The sequence below is a fragment of the Etheostoma spectabile genome, chromosome 9 (genome assembly GCF_008692095.1).
Source record: "Etheostoma spectabile isolate EspeVRDwgs_2016 chromosome 9, UIUC_Espe_1.0, whole genome shotgun sequence".
NCBI classification, from domain to species: Eukaryota; Metazoa; Chordata; class Actinopteri; order Perciformes; family Percidae; genus Etheostoma; species Etheostoma spectabile.
This window is the reverse complement of record NC_045741.1, coordinates 21,970,124-21,976,839: the sequence shown is the minus strand read 5'-3', so window position 1 is coordinate 21,976,839 and position 6,716 is coordinate 21,970,124. Positions and strand designations below refer to the sequence as shown.

The following is a 6,716-nucleotide window of genomic DNA, read 5'->3' as shown; positions in this document are numbered from 1 at the left end:
CCAAAAGGAAAAAAAAAAAAAAAAATAGTTTACTCACTTTAGCAACACAAAACACATTTTTGTTTTGTTTAATTTACAAATGTATGATTCTACATTATAATTAGTAAAACAAGTTTGGAAAAGCCACCAACAGTGAAGCAATTAAGCTCCAAGTCTCACTTAGCGGGAAAACATCATACTTTGATGCTTTTTCCAACACTTTTCTGAGCTAATTTCATTTATAATAGGCATACTAATTAGAGAGAAACAATGAGACAGTCAGACAGTGGTGGGTACAACCACAACAAGCAACAGGTTCAATGCCTAGAGAAGTCATGAAGCAAAGAGTTGTTTTTGAACCACAGTGCAGCAACAGGACCACTAGTCCACCTTTCTGACAACTCTATTAAAATGCATACACTATTTTTTTACACATAGAAATTGGAAAATAAACTAATTAATTGGAATAGTGAAACTCGACTACATGAAAAAAAGGACTTCAAACAATCAAATTACTGGACTTCGGGTCCTTTGTAATTGAAATGACCTATTCTGCCATTAATCAATTAATCATAAATTATTTTTTTAAAAGCCTATATTCACAGGTTTTCTTTTTAAGACACATCTGAGGTTTCTATAGTTTCTAATTAACCATGTCTATTACCTCTGACACCTTGAATGTTGTGCTCTCTTGGGGACTAATGGTATAGAATGACAATGCAGCTGCTTTGGAGACCAGAGAGCATTGAGACAATGATTATGAGCTGACAGAAAACGGTGCTGTAAAGTCCTGCCTTCTTTCCTCTCTCCACAGCATTACGGAGTACAGCTAACTGATCCATAGAGTGAGACTATATAGATATTAATATAGCTGTATGATTTGTCCAAACAGTTGTTCATTCCATCGTGGTTCCTGGCCAGGGGAGCTACGTCTGAGAAATGGGAGACTTGAGAACTTCCATTGATCCAGTGCTTACTGAATCCATTTAGCAAATTGTGTATTAAAACTGGCTGAACAGGAATGCCAGCAAAATATACTGCAACTGATATAACTGGGTGTTTTAGTAGAGACAGTTGTGTCTGATGTATTTTACTCCCAGAAAAATCAATAATCACACAAACAGCAAAATACAACAAAGACTAAATAAATTGACTCAGAAAGGTGCCATACTGTATTTATGATCAATAGTAACAAAATAGGCTGGTACAAACATTTAAACACCAAAATCTTATCTAGACAAAAATGGTTAGTAAAGGGTTAAATGACAAATAGCTGGGTGGTGACTTTTTAGTTACGTAGGTTGACTACAAGACAGACAGGTGTCTGCAAGGTTACTAATGAGGAGTGATGAAGAGGCTCAGGCAGGGGAGGAACCTTCTCACACCTTCCAGAAGATGAAAGCTACTAAAAACGGACACACATTGGCAAGAAAATATATACAGCAATAAACACCAATTGTAAATTGCCACAAGCACAAGGCTTCTCTTTAAGTCACTCCAGATCTTATCAGCAAACAAGTAAACTTGGCCCATCTATGGTGGTATTTACATAGAGGCCATTTATTTTGTGTTTATGTACCACATACCCTAAAGTATCTTCAATACTGACACACTTCATGACTAGTTTATGGCAATCAACCATCTGCTAGTGAGATCACTACAATGAGATAAAAAAAAGACAGAAGCAAATATGTGATGTATTTTGTCTTTTGTCAATTGAAAACAATGCCTTGTGACCAGGAATGAAGAAGAAGAGCAAGTAATATAATTAAACAAAGATAAAGGCTGTCATCTTAGAAAACTTCTTTGTTTCATTCCACTCCCTTATGTGACTATTATCAGGAACATTAATATTACCACACCCATGCCACCGGTCCAAAAACAGACCTTCACCACAGAGCTCTAACACTGATATGCAATGACTAAAACATCAACACTCATCTGCTTCCTCTGCGCTCCACACAATTACAAAAACCAAACTGCCAAGAAAGTTGACTGTGGTTTGATCTCATTTTCCTAATTAGCTTTTAAGAGATTGGTTGTTGAATAGTCACTGAGCTTTTCGACTGCCATTACGTGAAATAGTTGTGCTACTCACAGCTAAGTGGTGACTTTTTAGCTCCACAGGTCAACTACAAGACAGACAGGTGTCCGCAAGATTACTAATGAGGAGTGAAGAAGAGGCTCAGGCAAGCGAGGAACCTTCTTACACCTGCTGTTCCCAATGGCCCACACAACTGCCTGATTTCATACATTATCTTACCACTTCCTCCCCTCAACCTGGATGTCAACTTGGTGAGTGGCCAAACATGTGTCAGGAAGTGTTATGTCACCTGAACCTACTCTAATATGCGATTCAGGAATAGAAATCTGGTGTGCAATTTGAGCCAGCTGAAAATAATCATCATGTGTATAGCAAGGTGCAGGTATACCTTTGACTCTAGTGTGTCAAGTAATCAATAATTTTTGTAACACTGTGTGCTGTTGGTTATTTCACAGCTTTGTTTGCCTTGTACAAACAGAAGAACAAAGACCAGTTGAACTGAAAAAAAAGCTCATCCAAGAGTAAGGAACACTGACAAAATAAATACTGTAGTAACCTACAGAATACTGTATGAATGAGTAAGTATCCTCACAATAAGAAGCCTAATTTTCTCTGGCTCAGCAAGCTACTAATTTAGAGCCGTGACTCTCTCATAATACAGCCACTGCATATTACTGTTCTATATTCAGAGTGCATTAGGCAGTGCCAACATCTACATATTAAATTTAAAACTTTATATCACGTACTATGGTGCACTTCAGTGAGCAAATGGAAGCAGCAAATATGCAAATGTACAGAGTGTGATAGGCAAAAGTAATATTTTTTTCTGAAGGTAGCATTAAGGTTTAGGAAACAAACAAAAGAACAGAGCTAAATGCTAAAGTCAGCATGCTAACATGCTCACAGTAAATGCTGATATCTAGCAGGTAAAATGTTTATCATCAGTGTTAGCACTGCCATTAATTTGAGGATGCACTAGAGGGAAATCTGAAAGGGAACACCACGGATTTTACACATTGAAGTCTGTTTATAGGTGTTGGAAGGGTACTACTAAACATGTGAAAAAAGTTGTTTGATGCCTTTTGTGGCTACAGAAGGAGCTGCTTGAAGTCTGATAAATGACCTCTAGCGATGTTACTTGAGTCAGCAAGGTTAGGGGCTGATGATTTCAAGTTTTAAAATGAAAAAATCTGGGGTGCGGCGTTAGAAAGAAGTGAGTCTGAATTTCCGGCCAAACTGACGCCAATCAAGTTGCGTTATGGATAACAGTGGCCCCCAAGGTTTTTGGCAAGGAATAAGAATACAAGATACTTCAGTCTGGACCGAAGTGGTGGACTGATGGACAGCCCAACGTTGCCATTGCTATCCTCGCTAAAAAGATCAAGGTAAAGAAGGAAATAGAACAATGTTATTGTATTCTGTACTGTACTCATTTGAATTATCCTCTCTGTGACTATCAAACGTAATCTCATTTTGTTACTTTAACTACTGTTTCATCCATAAATTATGAAACTTTTTTTTCCGGTTGAGTATATGCAATGGGACATCCCCCACTGAGACAATAATAACTGATAAAAGATAATAACTCAATGAGCAAAAAACCTTCAACAACACCTTGCCAGCACAGTCTATTCCACCCACAGCCACGTCCATTATTGTCTCTATATCATTACTTCATTGCCTCTGTATCTGGAAAAAAAATGATGTATTTCATGACATAGCCATTTTTTCTACCATAAGCTACACATTTTCTTTGTAGATTTAACACATCTGTAGGCGTGTAAATGCAAATACTATGCACATTATGCTCATCCTGTATGTAGGCTGTGAGTTCCCTTTTATTCCTTCCTTCTTCTCCTATTTTCATTTCATTTTATCTGAAATGCACACATGTTCTGAAGGTATTTCTCACATGCACTTCTTCATATTTTCCAATTCACATTCTTTACATTCATTTTTCGTTTTGTGTTATGTATGTTTGCCATTATTTTGCACATCCAGCATATGTTCTTCATACTTTAATAAAGTTTTCATTCATATTCATATATCTATTTAATAATCCCATTGTACAGTGTAGTGCTGTACTTGCTATTCATTCATACATCCATTCACTGTAATTGTATACAGTGGTGTGAAAAAGTGTTTGCCCCCCCTTCTCTTCCTTCCTTTGCATGTTTGTCACACTTAAGTGTTTCGGAACATCAAACCAATTTACACAATAGTCAAGGACAACACGTAAACACAAAATGCAATTGTAATGAAGGTGTTTTATATTAAAGGTGAAAACAAATCCAAACCATCATGGCCCTGTGTGAAAAGTGATTGCCCCCCTTGTTAAAACATACTATAACTGTGGTTGTCCACACCTGAGTTCAATTTCTCTAGCCACACCCAGGCCTGATTATTGCCCACACTTGTTCACAATCAAGGCATCACTTAAATAGGGGCTGCTTGACACAGTAAGGTCCACCCAGAAGATCCTTAAAAGCTACACATCATGCCGAGACCCAAAGAAATTCAGGAACAATGAGAGAAGAAAGTAATTGAGATCTATCAGTCTGGAAAGGGTTATAAAGCCATTTCCAAAGCTTGGGAATCCAGCGAACCACAGTCAGAGCCATTATCCACAAATGGCGAAGACATGGAACAGTGGTGAACCTTCCCAGGAGTGGCCGCCGCCCAAAATTACCCCAAGAACGCAGTGACGACTCTCAAGAGGTCACAAAAACACCACAACAACGTCCAAGAACTGCAGGCCTCACTTGCCTCAGTTAGGTTCAGCGTTCATGCCTCCACCATCAGGAAAAGACTGGGCAAAATGGCCTGCATGGCAGAGTTCCAAGGAGAAAACCACTGCTGAGCAAAAAGAACATCAAAGCTCGTCTCAATTTCTCTACAACACTCTTGATGATCCCCAAGACTTTGGGACAACATTCTGTGGACCGATGAGACAAAAGGGAAATCTTTGGAAGGTGTGTGTCCAAGTATTCTGGCGTAGAAGGAACCCTGCATTTCATAAAAAGAACATTATACCAAAAGAAAATATGGTGTGGTAGTGTGATGGTCGGGGCTGTTTTGCTGCTTCAGGACCTGGAAGACTTGCCGTGATAAAAAGAACTATGAATTCTGCTGTCTACCAAGAGATCCTGAAGGAGAATGTCCGACCATCTGTTTGTGTACCAAGCTGAAACGATCTTGGTTCTGCACAGGACAATGATCCTAAACACACCAGCAAGTCCACCACCGAATGGCTGAAGAAAAACAAAATGAAGACTTTGGAGTGGCCTAGCCAAAGTCCTGCCTGAATCCTATGAAATGTTGTGGTATGACCTTAAAAAGGCCGTTCATGCTCGAAAACCTCTAATGTAACTGAATTAGGCACATTCTGCAAAGATGAGTGGCCAAAATTCCCCCTGGACGCTGTAAACGCCTCATTGCACGTTATCGCAAACCTTGTTCAGTGTTGCTGCTAAGGGTGCCCAACCATTATTAGGTTTAGGGGGCAATCCCTTTTTCACACAGGGCTCACACTCTCACACTCACCTTTTAATCATAACCTCTTATTTACAAATTGCATTTGTGTTACTTGTGTTGTCCTTGACTTTGTTTAAATTGGTTTGATGTTCCGAAACACTTAAGTGTGACAAACATGCAAAGGAACAGGAAATGAGGAAGGGGGCAAACACTTTTTCACACCACTGTATTTAGTTAATGATTATTTGCTGTCACCTGTCTCTTTATTCTACAACAACAACCCAATTTCTTTGAAGGAAAGTTTCATATTGTCATTTTGTAAGTACTATGTCATGAACACTAAATGACCTCAGTTTGAATAGATCAATTAGTTTGAAGCCTTGACAGTGACACTTGACAGTGAAGATGCAGGGCTTATCAAACAACATAGTATAATTTTGAATTCCTGATATTTATGAGTTAGATAAGTTTGTCAGCTCTATTTCTTCAATAGTTTATAAGGCAGTCAGGCTTGCAGCTGGGTATACCAGACTGCAGCTGGGTATACCATCACAGGATCCTACTGCTGCGATGACCTTCCAAGAAAGACCATTACACAACACCACTGACACATCACATCAGTAATGATCCACACTACTAATAGGACCATCACACTGTTATTGTCTAATCACTGGAAGGTAAAGTAGCCTCACAGGCAAGGGCTGAAAGGTAAGAAATTGTCCTAGGGGGAAATGTGATGATTTCCAAGTTCCTGTGTTGTTATTATCACTTCATCATAAAGTTTCCATTATGTTTAGATGTTTGGTGATACAGATGTCCAACTCAGCAACTAACTGACTGACTGACATTTTATGTATATATATATATATATAGGATATTAGGAAGAATGTCTTGCACACACACTGTGATTGCTGTGCAATATTGTTTTCTGCAAGTAAAACATAGCAATGAGGCCACTGACATTTAAAACTTTGCCAAATCCATCTACAAGGCGGAGGGGAAACGTTATAGTTGAAACATGGACCCATTCTACACAAAAATACACAAAACATGGACCCATTTTACACAAAACTACACAAAACAAATCATGATCACTGATTTTACCTGGTCCCATGGTCCCATGGCATGAAAATTTCCCTTTATGAGTTTATGCATATGAGTTCCCCAGCCTGCCTATGGTCCCCCAGTGGCTAGAAATGGTGATAGGTATAAACCAAGC

At 38.7% G+C, this 6,716-nt stretch overlaps 1 protein-coding gene across 8 annotated transcripts in view; it reads right to left on the bottom strand.

Moving 5' to 3' along the window:
* Positions 1-6,716, bottom strand: part of cacna1ea (calcium channel, voltage-dependent, R type, alpha 1E subunit a) — a 93,701-nt gene that overhangs the window by 84,490 nt on the left and 2,495 nt on the right. The window lies entirely within an intron of this gene.